Below are 15,673 nucleotides of genomic sequence, written 5' to 3' on the forward strand. Positions count from 1 at the left end.
CAGATGGAACATCAGAATGATACATTTCAGTTTACAAGGGCTCTCTTTTTATACAGTTTTAGACAAAGCCTCAAAGGCTATTTTTAAAATCAGGATGCAATTTGTTTATCCAAACATGGATATACATGCAATGCAAAGCTAACAATATTTACGCTTATCTGTGACATCCTAAAACCTTGCTGTGATTTCCTGCATCTTACAGTGGACATCTGACAGCAAGTCTAATTACCCCTTCCTTTCCCTCAAGGAGTATTGGACACTAACATCAAAAGGTCTAATCAACATGAGGTTAGCATGGGTGCTTTCTTCCAACAGTTGCAGAATACACATTTCCTCCAAAAAAAAAATTCCCCAAGAAAAGTTGCAAACCCCAAACAAGGCATTTCCTTACACCAAGACATACTAAAGACTTTCTAAACAAATGCTTATTGTATCAGATATATACATCACAACTAATGCATTTCCTCTAGCAATGTTAAAACAGAAAAAAAACAAATTTTCTCTCTTGGTCTCAGAAATAAAGATTTCCTATATCAAAATATACACAATATCAAAAATAAGTGCATTGGCAATTATATAAATAAGCGCTATTTCCTTTAAATAAATTTATACCATAAGTTACTTGTAAGTGATCCAGTCACAGTGTCCTTACGTTCACCAAAACCCATTAATAATGTTTCACACTTAAATCACATACACATGTAGCATGAGCCTTTCTGGGCTTCGTATAGTCACAAAGAATCACTGAGAATATTCTAGATTAAATGTTTTTTAATTTGAAAAATATTTTGTTACAAAATATTAATAGCAAGTCATACAATAAGTTGCACAAATCAGTTTCAGAAATAAAACGACTTACTAGTTAAGACTTGGTGTGTGTGTGAGGGAACACATATGAGAAAAATGCGACATTTCAGTCTTGATAGACCCCCTAATGAAAATACACAATGTGAAGTCTAAAGCAAAAGATTTTAAACCCTTCTTACAGGCTCTTCATCCCCACCTTAGGAATTACATTTTCAATTAAGTCAGATTGATTCCCAAAATGACACAGAGCTTTCTGAGGTAAATTATTTATCACTAAGATATATGTTTGGGCACCTCAGAGAATCTCTCACTTCTGCTCTGCTTCAGTGGCTAGATGGTTTACAACTTTGTGGCTTCAAACTCCTCCGAGATCCTTATCTATCCTGGGCCTGGCTAGTTTCAAAAGATTATTGACACTTGCATAGGTTCAGACTCATGTCATCTAGAAAAGCACACATTGAGATTACATTATAAGGTTACATACAATATACACTGTCATACCTGAATATTAAGGGAAAATAACAATAATACATATTCGTCACAATGTTACATGAAAATTTGGTGTAAACAACATGAATCCGTGGATCCATTCAGCCATGTGTTAAAGGTGTAGACTGGTGGTTGTGGTGTAATGGTGTGGGGAATGTTTTCTTGGCCACTCAATACCAATTGAGCGTTGTTTATATGCTGCAGCCTATCTGAGTATTGATGCTGACCATGTGTGTCCCTTTATAGCTACAGTCTACCCACCTACTTCTGCTACTTCAAGCAGGATAACGTCTTCCAGCAGGATAATGAGTTCAGTGTTTCCAAATGGACACCAAAGCCACCAGATCTCAATCCAAAAGACTAGAGCACCTTTGGGATGTGATGGGACAGGAGATTTGCAGCATGAATGTGCATCCAATCTGCAGCAACTATGTGATGCTATCATGTCAGCATGGACCAGAATCTCTAAGGAATGCTTCCAGCACCTTGTTGAATCCATGCCCTAAAGAATTCAGGCTGTTCTGGGGGCAAAGGAAGGTCCTAACCAGTACTAGAAAGGTGTACCTAATAAAGTGGTCACTGAGTGTACATACAGTCTAATAACATATTGGGCCTGATTCATTAAGAAAAGTAAGCCAAAAAATGAGGACGTTTTCTCCTAGACAAAACCATGTTACAATGCAAGGGGTGCAAATTAGTTTATTATTTTGCACATAAGATAAATACTGGCTGTTTTTTCATGTAGCATAAATACTTGATAGCTTTCTTTGTACATTGAAATTTAAAGTTGATCTAGAACAGGGTTGTCCAACCCGCGGCCCACGGGCCGCATGTGGCCCAGCATGCCTGTAAATGTGGCCCAGCAGTAGTTTTGGTTGTGGTAAGGGGGCAGCGCTGTTAATGAAAAAAAAAAATCCTGCAAAAAAAGAAAAAGATAAGAAAATACTTACCTTGTGGTCACACGGTCCCTCCCTGGTCTCCTCCTCCGTGCGGCGCTCGGTGAACATCCATTGCGGAGCACAGCACATAGGAGTCACCCGCGCGAACTATCAGCAGCAGTGAAACGGAAAAAACAAGAGAAGAGGATCAGAGAACAAGCCGATTAAGGTAAGGTAAGTTAAGGGGGGTTTTTGTTTTTTTTTATTATTTCAAGGGACGCTGACTAGTGCATAGACTCACCTGCTCCTGGAGCATCACGGACCTTATCTTCCTGTCTTAATGACTGCTGCATTGAAGCCCTTCATAAAATGTTGTAACAATATCACTTGATGTTTGACAGCAGCCATTAGCATGTCATTGAAGCACTGAGCAACAACAAGGAGCATTAGCAATGTTTTCTATGGTTTTTTTGGATGATCAGCTATCATTAGTGCTAGTGTATGTTATGTGCGGCCCAAAACAACTTGTCGTCTTACAATGTGGCCCAGGGAAGCTAAAAGGTTGGACACCCCTGTTTTAGACCCTAGTTCCCTCAATGTTTAAATTAGTTTACTGCAAAAACAAAATGTAAATATAGACTTAGGGTCTGTTTAAAGATTTCCACTAACACATATTGATATGTCCTGGGATATATGAGACAGACTGAAAATCTAACTACAAACAAGCCACATACACACCAATGACTCCTAGATGTGAAGGAGTTAACATGTACCTGTTTCCACATGTTGCTCTGCCTAGAATGTTTGCTCCAGCTGTTCGGAAAGACCTTTGTACTTATTTTCTCTTAGTGTAATGAAGCTGACACTGCTCACCAATATAATCACTACAAAACATGAAACCACACTCCAAATGTACATTTTTTTAAATCCATCCCTAATTTATAAATAGGCATTTTTTTACGGCTCCCAAAATTTAAAAAATATAATACCAGGACAGCCAAGTATCCTGAAAATTGCTCAGTCCATACCTAAAATATTCCCTTTCTACAGGTAAAACGACAAAAATATATAAAGTAGCAGCGCTAGATAAATGTCCGGAGCTTAGTAATGCCTAAAATATTGTTAGATGGCGGAATTGAATTATGCATAGAATTGGCACTTTACAAACTTTAATAAAAGACAATCAAATAAATTAATATACATAAAAATACACATACAAATCGAATACCCCTCCAAATGACAAAATTCCAATGTGTATAAAAAACAATAGCATATAAAGAGAACTCCCCTACAACACCTCATAACAACACCTCAAACAAAAAAACACATAGTTAATGAAGCATATTAGTGTACTAATGAGGAGCTTTCAAGTCCCACACATATGCCTATAAGAATACTTGATCATAGGAAAGCAGTCCACTTAGCAGTCATCTGAAAACATACAAAGGTCTGTGACAAGTTCTTTAAACCCAGATTGCATAAATAACTGTTGCCATAATAACATGAAATATAAGTAGCAAATATAAACACCTCTTTAGATGTAAGTGGCCTGCTTCCTCTTTCATGGGCCTATTTCACTGCAGTTTTTGGGGAATTAGCTATACTTGCCAACTCTCCCGGAATGTCCGGAAGACTCCCGAAATTCAGGTCGTTCTTACGGACTCCCAGGAGAGCAGGCAAGTCTCTCGCATCCCGCAACTGCCTAGCCTAAATGACGCGATTCGCGGTGAATCGCATCAAAATGCCGTGTTTGGTTGCGCCCCACCCCCTCCCATCCTCTAGTCACACCCCTCTCCCAGACTACACTTGCCTAAAGTAGGCAGGTATGGAATTAGCGCATTTTAAAATAAGAAGACTATTTATTATCAGAGGGTCGCAGAATATTTAGGAGATATCTACAGTGCTCCCAGCTTCTTCGATAGCAAATGCAGTCGCCATAGGTGTCTATGGGGAATGCGAAATGCCCTTTTTTAGCTTGACCACAACAGCTAACGCCATCTGAAGACGGTGTTGGCCATTTTGTCATATGGGGAGAGGATTCTTCGGATGCCTCACCAGCAGGCTTCCTGCCCCCCCCTCACAAATTGTCCAAGGCCACAAAAACCTGCAAGTAAAGTGATTGTGATCACTTTCCTATAGATTATTCACAGGAACAGGCTCCTCTCGGACCCGCTGTCCCAGCTAATCAATTTAAATAAATTGCTACGCTAATTAAAATTTCTTATCATTGTGATCGGAAATGATAATTAACATGGTGGTATTATTAAAAACCAAGTCCAATTATGGACTAATTTAATAAAAAACATACAATTAAAATCTCAAGGAACTATGTGTGCACACATATATCTCTGCTTACGTACAAAGTGAAAGCACAGTAGAGATGGTCAGGCTCGGTTACCTGAGAACTGAACACACCCAAACTTAGCAGATCCGAGGACTGAGCCGAGCCGGCTCGGTACTTTCGCATGCCTTTGGAATTGAAAACGAGGCAAAACGTCATTGTTACGTCTTCGGATCTTAGATCCCGCGAGTTTTGGATTCTATAAGTACCCCCCTTCATGGAGGGACACAGAAGGGGTAGCACAGTTCTTGGAAGTCTCTAGTGCAGTTGGGCAGCATCATAGGTAGAAAAGAAAGAGGACGGGTAGCAGTGTTCTTTAAAGTCTCCAGTGACATTCAGGAGCGCTCCATTGCTCCATTGCTAATTGTCATTGCTGAAATAGAAATAATAGGTCTGGCAGGCTTGGTCTTCTAAATCTGCAGTCACATTGTACTGTGTTATGTAGGTAACATACAAAGAGGAGAGCTCCATTGCTCCATTGCTAATTGTCATTGCTGAAATACAAATAATAGGTCTGGCAGGCTTGGTGTTCTAAATCTGCAGTCACATTCTACTGTGTTATATAGGTAACATACAAAGAGGAGAGCTCCATTGCTCCATTGCTAATTGTCATTGCTGAAATACAAATAATAGGTCTGGCAGGCTTGGTGTTCTAAATCTGCAGTTACATTCTACTGTGTTATATAGGTAACATACAAAGAGGAGAGCTCCATTGCTTCATTGCTAATTGTCATTGCTGAAATACAAATAATAGGGCTGGCAGGCTTGGTTTCTAAATCTGCAGTCACATTCTACTGTGTTATATAGGTAAAACACAAATCGCTCGTTGCTATGTATTAGCTGTAGAATTACCATCTTGCACCACTTTTTTTTCTGCCACTGCTGTGTGGCAATATTTCCTGCAAATGACTTGAAATTAATGTTATTGAGGTTAATAATAATGTAGGGGGGGGAAAGCAAAATTATGTGATTTTAGCAAAAAAATATAGGGATTTTAGCAAAAAAAATAGGGATCCAAAACCCAAAAATGCAAGGGCGGTTTTGCCAAAACCAAATCCAAAACACAAAGTTAATCCAGATCCAAAACCAAAACCAAAACCAGAATACAGGGGTCAGTGAACATCTCTAAAGCACAGATTTCTATTACAATAAAAAATATATTTACAACTGTAAATCTGTGTTCTTAAAATTATGTACAATCCATATGTAAATCTTCTACTTAGAAAGTAAATCATTAAATTACTGACTTGTATCTCATGGCACAATTACAGTGCCTCTGTAGATCTGCTGCTCTATAAGATATCTGCAATATAAGGATCCACAACTTGATTAGTGAGCTGTTCAAGGTGTGACAGAGTATTTACAAAAAAGTATCCTTTTTCTTACCATTGTGCAACCTAAAACGCTCCAGGAATTTTGGTGTCCTATGTGTTCGGCATTCTCTACACCGGTCTCCAGTGTCTGTGACTGGACCATGAAACAAATGGTATGATGTGCAGATTTCGCTCTGCCGCCAGAGTATATAGGCTCAATCACCCAAAAAACCCTTGTCTTATATCCAGAGCTGGACTCTATTGCAGGGACAAATGATATTCAATAGAATAGGACACACAATGGACACTCAACATTAGGGCAGGGGAGAGTAGAAACCGGAGAGGGGAGTGGTTGAAAAAGGGTTGATTGGAGTAGGATCCAGTTAAGGTATTTTAGGTCTTGCTGTGTACGCATGGATTTAGCTGCAGATGGGGCTTCTGGTGCAAAAGCAGAGTTTGAGAAGCTGGAGAAGGCACAAAGATGAGACAACATGAGGTTCAGGGAGTGTCCATCACGATGGGTGGGAGACTATTCCATTGGGAGAGACCGCAGGAGGAAAGAAGTGACTGCAAGAGGCAGCAGTGCCAGTAGGGTTGTCCATAGGAATGTTGAAATCCCCAATAATAAGATTGGGTAGGTCAGTGGAAAGGAAGAAAGAAAGAAAGCCAGGCGGTGAAGTTGTCGAGGAACTAGGACATTGTGTTACCTTCTCGGACACTGTATCATACAGTGTGGGTAAAGGACAGACTCCCATAGGAGAAAGGGTATGTCACCAGTTGCAGGAGGAGAAAGAGGACCAGTGGAAGATAGGTGGTGAGAGTGCAGTTGCAGTTAGTGTTGCCTAGTGATTAGAGAGCAGTGCTTTTGAAGCTACAGGCTGGGGAAGTAATGAAAGGAAGGGTAGAGCTGAGATGTTAGAGAGAGGAGGTAAAGATGGTAAGTAGGAAGTAGGTTGCACAATGGGTGCATATAGGGGCAATGAGAGAGAAGAAGACATGTGATATTAAACGGATGAAAGTAGCTGAATCAGCCAGTAAAAGGTAGTAAATAAGGAAAATGCTAAGTAGGACTTACAGAGGGAGTGTTAACTGAAAGTATGAATGAGAAAGTGTAAAGGTTATTAGTAGACTGTGGTGAAAAACAGAAAATGAGCACATGTAAGAGGGAGGGAGAAGTAAGTAGGTAACAGTAAGCACATCACAGTACGAAACACAATTGCTATAATAAAATGGATCACAATAATAAAACAAAAACTTGTACACATTGTTTACACAATTATTAGTTTTCTTCTAGATGATTATAAATATCCTTTAAAAGCATTTATTTGTATGCATGGCGAAGGGATATCCCCAGCATAAGTGATCCAGTCACTTTAACTTGCCACTTTGAACGTATCTGGAAGTCGCTGTCCACTACTTGCCTCCAGGAAATACATTTAAAGGTAGTTCACAGAGCATATATCCCACAAACAAGGCGTAGGTTTATGGTTGAGGGGGATTCTGGATTTTGCCCGAAGTGCAAATCTCAAAGGGCAGATTGGCTGCATAACTTTTGGAGATGCAGGAATGTCAGGAGATTTTGGTATAAGTTGGTAAATTATATTAATCACATTTTTAAGACACAGCTTAAACTGGCCGCAGAGCCCCTTTTGCTGGCCGATTTTACGATTTGGAAGGACCTCTTACCATCCTCCAACACTCTGGCCACCCTTATTGTAATTGTAACAGTAGCAAAAAAGCTGATCTTACGACATTAGGTATCACCGATATCCCCGACTTTGGGAATGCTCAAGTTGGAGATTTTAGATATTATATACTTGGATAGGAGAGCCGCTCTCCCGGATATTGAAAAAGGTGGCCTGAGGTTCCAGAAAAAATGGGGCATATATATTGAATCACTAGATCTACCGGTTCAGCAGAACATCTTTAAATTGTTTGAATACACTACCTGGTATTTACTTAGGCAATTAAGTTAGGGAGAGAATGAATGAATAAACACTTAGAAAGATAACTGGAACCTCCTAAAAATTCTGAAGACGCAAATTTTCCTTAATTGAAGAAAGGTCTGACTAATACCCCCGGTCATAGTGCTTACTAAAGGAACAACTACCCCCCCCCCCCCCTCCTTCCACACCCCCCTTATTTTATGTCATTTTACTTTACTTTATTTCATTTCATTTTAATTCAATTGTTTTTATTTTCTGATAGTAGCTCATACTGTTCAGTTACATCCATATTTGTAGGTATACATGATTATCTAAAATGTATTCATAAATTTTAAAATAACACAATTTTTCAGATGTTGTTACTGTTTGATGTTGATATTTAATGCCAAAATGTCATGAATATCTTAATTATTTCCGAAAACATTGGAAGATGTAACAGAAATTACATTACTGTTTTATTGTATTTGTATCTGAGAAAAATATTCAATGAAGAGATTTAAAAAAAAAAAAAAAAAAAAAGCATTTATTTGTAAATTATATTAATGGGTAGATGTGAATTAAACATGTGTGGAGTGGAGTTCTCTTTTAAATCAGTGAGCAAAATACATGGGGCCTGATTAATCAAGACACACATTCTGAGCGCAACCCACGTTCAGTATTATACACATGTATTTAGGCTTTGCGCTTGCCCGAATTCAGCAAGGCGCGGATCTCAAGATGCATGTGCTTCTGAAATCAGGGGCAGGTCTGCACAAGCCCAATATCTATGTGGAAATAATATAAAAATAAATAATTATTGCTAACTAATAATAATAATAATAATAATAATAATAAAGGTATTAATGTAAAAACAGTAATTAAAAAAAGTGTTTTTTTATTTTTTTTACCCATGAAAAACATTTATTAGATTGTTGTTAATGTCAACTGAGCATAAAATACATTTTTACAGTTGCTCGTGATTGCAAACACATGTCATAGCAGGCATACGAGACTGTCATCACTACTGATCGGGATATAGACTAGCCTTTTAGCAAGAGATATGGCAGAAAAACAGAGATGCAGAGAGCTGGATTTGTCTGTGTACGGACGTGGCTGCGTGCGCTTGAGTCTGACACGCCTCTACTGTATATATTCGCTACAGCGAAACGCCTCTTCCCTGCCCAGTTCACTCCTCTAAATCATAGGATGTAGTAAGTGCACTTTGTGCTCGCCAGCACACTAAACAGGACTGCATTCATGAACGTTTCTACCAGTTCTGGGCATGCACAGAGTGATTTTGTGTACGATACCCTCAAAGTCCGCAGATATGTGCCTTGATGAATCAGGTCCATGGTGTTTAAGGATGAGACCTGTCATCTCCCACTTCTCGCTGAGCTCTTACTAGCTTTTGCTGTCTTAGGAAATTTACTTTTCAGTGGGAACAGTAATATTAAAACAATTTATGGGGCAGCTACAAATGTGCATATAACATGTGCAAATCAGGAAAATAACTAAAACCTTGAAAATAAAATAAAAATGTTGCAGAAAGCATGAACATTCCACATGTCCTATCAAGGACAGTAAACATCATCGCTGTAGAAGGAAATAAGCAAGACAACAATTCGCTCACAAAAGCAAGGCCTACTGCATATTCACTCATAGGTCAGCTTGTTCTAGAATCCTAACAATTGCAAAATGTTCTAAACATAATAGGTGGTACATGGAATTTGGTCATTAGCATTATAAATACAGAAAACTTTCTCCCTAGGTTGCCCAAGGCTTGGTGTAATATGTGCAATATTGTGGGTACTATGTTTGGAGGCAGCCTGAATTAACATTACAGCAGGGAAATTGTTGTGGTCATTGTTGCCTCAGATGTTGGATATAGAAATATGTCAAAAAATGCCTAGACAGTTGTTAACCAAATATAACATACACCAACAGCTATTATATCCAGGTTCCTTTGGCCCTCTCTCAGCAACCCATTGGGGGGTATTTAATTGTATCGAAATCCCGCCACGTAAAAACTACTACTGTTATTCAGGGATATTCAGGGTGCTGCGAGCTGAAATCCAGCGCGAAAATTACCGTAGTAACGGTTTTACTGCGAGATTTTCGGCGTTTCCGCCGACAATTGAATACTCCCCATTGTGTGCTACTGACTAATATACTAACTACTGGTCATGGTCTAACAGTAATAGTTTACATAATATTATATACATCATATTTTTATTGATAATATACAGTTTTTCATGTTAAAACAACAAAAACATAATTTCAAGAAAGAATGTCTTGAATATCATAATAATTGCAACATTTTCTCAGAAACGGTAATATGTATTAAATGGCACTTGAGCATTCACATTATAAATACAGACACATTCTAGCTGTTCAAGACTTAGGGGACTATTTACTAAAATCTTCTTCTTAAAAAGTAAAATTTTTTATTGCTACTTCTTGCTGGAATAAAAATGCAATTTTTAAATATTTTTAGGTGTGGCCGCTCAGCGACACTTACCACTACAATGGGCCAGTCTGCGTATGTGTCAGACAGCTGACTGTTTCTGCCGTCTTATGGTTAAAAATATTCTCTATAGCACTGAGTAATAGGTCTCCCAGATTTCAACAATTTTATTCTTTGTCCCCAGAAGAAGCAGAGAAAACATAAATGTATATCACAAGTATATTAGAGCCTGATAAAGATTATAGCATTATCACGAGCATATAAGATGTTGTTTATGAGTTTTGTGACATGTTCTGAGGAATTTTCTTTATCTTGGCAGCCCTCCCCAAGTACGGATATTGGGCCAGAGGATATATGCCACTAAGGCTGTGTGGTGTAATTAAAATGCAGATATGTTGGTTTACTGCTTGGTATAGCTGACTAGTTGCTGTTTTTATTGTCTCCGCCCCCCATGTGTCTTGTTTATTTAATAAAGCTTTAGGCTTGTGTCACCCCCTATCTTACCCCCTCCAACCCATTCCCCCATCACTGTTTGAAGTTTTGTTGAAAGTCTTGCAATTATCTATGCACCCTTCCCTATATTTGTGTCTGTCTCTCAATAAAGCTTCGGACTTGTGACCCCCCTCCCCTATCCCTCTCACCTACCGTACCCTAACATCCATTGCTTATTTGAATCTATTATGATGTTTAAGTTTTGCATGGTTAGTGCAGATGTATAGTGTAGGATATCATATCTTGTACCTTATGTCTTGTGTTGTGCTAAAAGTATGAATGATTTTGTTTAACGGTGTACTTTGTACACTTGAATGTAATGTATCGTATGTTTTTTTGTACCTTTATACAAAATATAGATACTTTTTCAATCAAAAAAAGCTGTTTGGTCAAATGTATATTTTTGTATTTTCTTTTATAGTAATATGTTTTGTTTGTAAGAAAAAATGTGTAATCAAGTAATTAATCCTAATTTGTACAGACACTTTATTACGGATTGATTAATTATGGAAGTGTCCAAGCTTCTCTGACAAAGCTAAAATGGGAGCAGTCTATAGGGTGTCTGTGGAGGACTTACCTGTTCGGGGCCGTCGTCAGTCTTCGGGCGGCGGCGGTCCCCTCTGTTCGGCCGGGGCGGTGAGCCAATCAGGGCTCACCTCCCAGCCATTTGCAGCTACGCGGTGGCGGGCCAATCAGGACCCGCCACGTCATAGTGTAGCGTCGCGTTGACGCTACGTGATGACGTCAGCGCGTTGCCGACTATTTAAGTCAGGCGCGCGCGCCGCCATTTTTAGTTCGTCGGCGGAGAGAGAAGGAGCAGGACGTGTCACGGAGAGCTGCGAGATCAAGACTAGAAAGAAGAAAACAGCGGAGACCAGCAGTGGCGGCAGAGAGCCCTTGTCAGGGCTAAGAGCGACTCTGCTGCCTGAAGACTGGCGTGATCAAGACCAGAACCCGGGGGCAGAGCGTGGAAGCAGCGGCAGAAGGGGAAGGAGTCTAGGAGAAGCTCCCCGAAGACAGCAGCAGGTAAGGCCCTTGCCGGCAACATCTCTCCCGGGCCCTCGCCTGCAGCACACCTGCTAAAGTCGGGCACTAGGCCCGTGGCCACGGTCGGGCACAAGGCCCGTGGGCATAACCCAGGGGCACAAGGCCCAGGGACCGGGCAATAGGCCCTTGGCAGTATGGTAGTGGGCCAGTAGGCCATAAAGTGTTTGTGAGGGCACAAGGCCCTAGTTTAGTTAGGTAGTGGGCTGACAGCCCAAGCTGTATAAGGACACGAGGCCCTTATAGTTAGATAGTGGCCCAGAGGCCAAAGTGAGGAAGGCCCTAAGGCCTAGTTAGACAGGGGCTAGTGTCCCATAGCGTGTAAAGTACTGTATACTGCATTTATTCTGTCTGTGCGGCGAGTATTGTCTGTATCACTGTATTTTTGGGTGTGCTATACAACTGTTTCCAGGGGCAAGACATCAGGCCCCCATTAAAAGGTAGGCTCTTGTTTCCTGTGTTTTCCTGTACTAACCCATGCTGTGGGGAGAAGTGTAGTTAACAGCTTACACATAGTCAGGGAAGAACATACGTAGTTTTCCCGCCCCTTAGGTCCCGGGGTCACACTGGTTCCCAGAGGGGGTGGCTGAGTGAGTCGGTGGCAGTGCAGCACACCTTGAGGCAGTTCCAGGGGCGGCCCGTGGTTCTGGTTGAGGATCCCTAAGGCCGGTTCCGTGCAGGTTATCCTGTGGTACCGGGTGTAAGGACACGTGTTCGATACCCGAGTACAGGCAGTCGGACGATTCAGTTCGATCGGCTGTTCCATGCGGCAGTCGGCCCGCGGGTTATTGTGCTGTTCCACTAAGCCTTAGCCGGGCCTGGTGCAGCCGGTCCTTAGGGTCCGTGGGTGACCCCATAGTAAGGAGACAGTCTCCTTGGTTAGACCTGGGTGAGGGGGTTAGGAACCGCCCTCCGGTATAGTCCATGAACACCGGCTGGTGTTCCCCGTAGTGGTTAGTGAACAGTTCCCGTTAGTGCACCACACCTAGTTAGTCATAGTTATTTGAATTAGTTGCGTTGCCGACCATTAGAGCGTTGTTAGGGTCGGGTCGCTGTTGTAGTCAGTTTAGCGTTTGTGGGTACACACCTTTAGTCTCACCATTAGCGCAGAGGGAGGCTGTGTGTTGCTTGTCATCCGCAGGTGTCAGGGAGGTGCAGGAGAGCAGGACCGGAAGCGGGAGTGTCCCGGTGAGTATCACGCTCGATTCACCCTTTCGGTTGGGCCCTCACCGGGAGGTGTGCGAGGTACTTGAGGCGGGACTGTTCCAGGTCTCAAGTGCCTGTAGTCCACCGTGCCTTGGCGAGAGTAAAGTGAGGAGGCGGCAAGTGAGCTTGGACTGAGAGTGTCCTTGTTCATTGCAGTGTTCTCGGACAGCCCTTTCCTGATAAGCTCAGGTTAACTCTCCGTTTCTCTTCCTAGGGCGATACCAGTGGGTGTACGGAGAGCTCCCCGATCCGGAACCGAGGTAGGATCCAGTCATCCACGCAAATCGTGGTAAGTCTTCTTAGGTACTAGGAGTTAGTTGCCCTGTGAGGCACATCTCCTCATGGGACCTTACATGTCCAGGGCAGCGTTCAAAGAGGGATGGCAAATTTATTTTTGGGGGAGAAAAGGGCAGGAGAGTTATTCTCCAATAGACTAAAACAGCACTATCTATGAATCATATTTTCTTACTCTCTTGGACTGTCTGGGAGACTCCCGAATTTCGGGGAGTCGTACAGACTTCCTACTCCACTGAATGAGAACGGGATATTGAGAAATGAGAAACAGAGAAGATATTGGCATTGTATATTATCTTGCAAGCTGTTCATGGTCAGCTCCAGGAAAATCAGGCATGTCTGACTGATGTACATATCTTCAGTCTGTAAATATATAATTAGTAGTATACAGGGGTGTAAGTAGAATATTTTTGAAGGGGCCCACAAAATCCCTATTGCTGGATGCCCTCCCCTCACTTACCTTGCTTAAATGACCACTTGGCTTCGATCAGCTACGTGCTCTCTGCACATCCAAATGCTAAGAACCGCTAAGCTGCCCCCAGCCCCCCCCCCCCCATCCCCCCCTCCCCCCCCAAAAAAAGCTTTAAAATGAATTCATAGAGAAACAGAATGTACTCCTGAAAGGTTGATCTAGGAAGATAGATGCAGGTTTTTTTTTTACTGCAAACAAACAAACAAGGCATTCCAAATCCAAAGCAACTGTGTGACACCCAGGGCTGCCGAGAGGAGGGGGGGCAGGTACATTTTACCCGGGCCCGGGCTCGGCAGGGGGCTGCTAATTTTTTCATTTATCTTTTTTTTTGATCTTGCATTCTTTTTTTTTTTATCATTTATTGTTTTCTTCCGGGGGGGGGGTTGTGGGGGGGTGGTTTACGGTCCGTCAAGCTCGTTGGTGGGGGGAGCTGGAACAAATAAGAAACAAAAAAAATCATACTCACGTGATCGTGGCGCCGCGTCCCTCCTCTCCTCTCTGCTCCATTCAAACTGACTGTCGGGCGTGACGTCATCAAGTCACGGCCGACAGTCAGTGAGGAGCGCCGCAGCCAGGACAAAGCATAAAGAAAGGAAGAAAGAAGAGGAGACAGAAGAGAAGAGAAGAAAAGAAAGAAGCTAACAAAAGGTAAGTAAAGAAACGGAGAGGCAAGGGGAGGAAAACAGAAAGGGTCAGTGCTATAAAGAAGAGGGAGTAAAAAAAACGGGGGAGAGAGGCTGAGAGTAAAAGAAAAAGGGGAGAGAGGCTGAGAGTAAAAAAAAAAAAAGGGAAGAGAAGCACAGATTAAAAATAAAAGGGGAGAGAAGCACAGATTAAAAAAAAAGGGGAGAGAAGCACAGAGTAAAAAAAAAGGGGAGAGGCACAGAGTGAAAAAGAAGGGGCAGAGAGGCTGAGAGTAAAAGAAAAAGGGGAGAGAGGCTGAGAGTAAAAAAAAAAAGGGGAGAGAAGCACAGATTTAAAATAAAAGGGGAGAGAAGCACAGATAAAAAAAAACGGGGAGAGAAGCACAGAGTAAAAAAAAAGGGGAGAGGCACAGAGTGAAAAAGAAGGGGCAGAGAGGCTGAGAGTAAAAAAAAAAGGGGGGAGAGAGGCACAAAGTAAAAAAGAAGGGGCAGAGAGGCACAGAGTAAAAAAGAAGGGGGGAAAGCAGCATGGAGGGCGCAGTGTGAGCATAAGGGGGCACAGTGTAGTTGTGATGAAGGGGCACAGTATTGTGTGTGTAATGGCACAGGGGGCTTGTTGCAATGTAGTGTGTGTGAGGTAGGTGGTGGCTAATTAATGGGCGCTATTTTGTTTGTAGGGTGATGGTGAGGCAATTTAATAGTGGGGACTATTAATTTAAGATGGGGTGGTTTGGGGGCTATTGAATATGGGGGTGAGTTTAGGGAGAATGAGGTCTATTTATTAAATGTGACTACGAGTTATTTAATGGCAGTGATGGTTGTGGGAAATAGGTATTGCTGTTTGCAGGAAGGGAATATGTTTATTTATTAAATGTGAATACTATTATTTTAATGTTGGGGCTGGAGGAAGGCCTAATTATTAATCGTGGGTGCTATTGATTTAATGCCGGGGCTGGCTGTAATTTTCTAAATGTAGCGATTTTTTTTTCCAAATAGGTCCTTCAACACTCCAGGATCCGGACAAGCCACAACTAAAGAAACCAGCAGCCACAGGAGGAGAAAGTGAGAAGAACAGGTAGGAGAGAGCAGCACAGTGTGTGAAATGTTGTGATTCTAGTAGGGACAATACCAATTTTTGGTGAGTGTTGTGCCCAATGTAAGGTGCAGGCCAAGACTGAACTCTTTGTGTACACACTGCATTCTTTCTATACTACACTGTGGTGCTAGATGTCCTGAAAGTCAGGAGTGCTTGGACATATGTGACGCTCCGGCGAATTCAGACCCTAGTGATTTTGATGTTAGCC

Source organism: Mixophyes fleayi, chromosome 2 (genome assembly GCF_038048845.1).
Source record: "Mixophyes fleayi isolate aMixFle1 chromosome 2, aMixFle1.hap1, whole genome shotgun sequence".
Classification (NCBI taxonomy): domain Eukaryota; kingdom Metazoa; phylum Chordata; class Amphibia; order Anura; family Limnodynastidae; genus Mixophyes; species Mixophyes fleayi.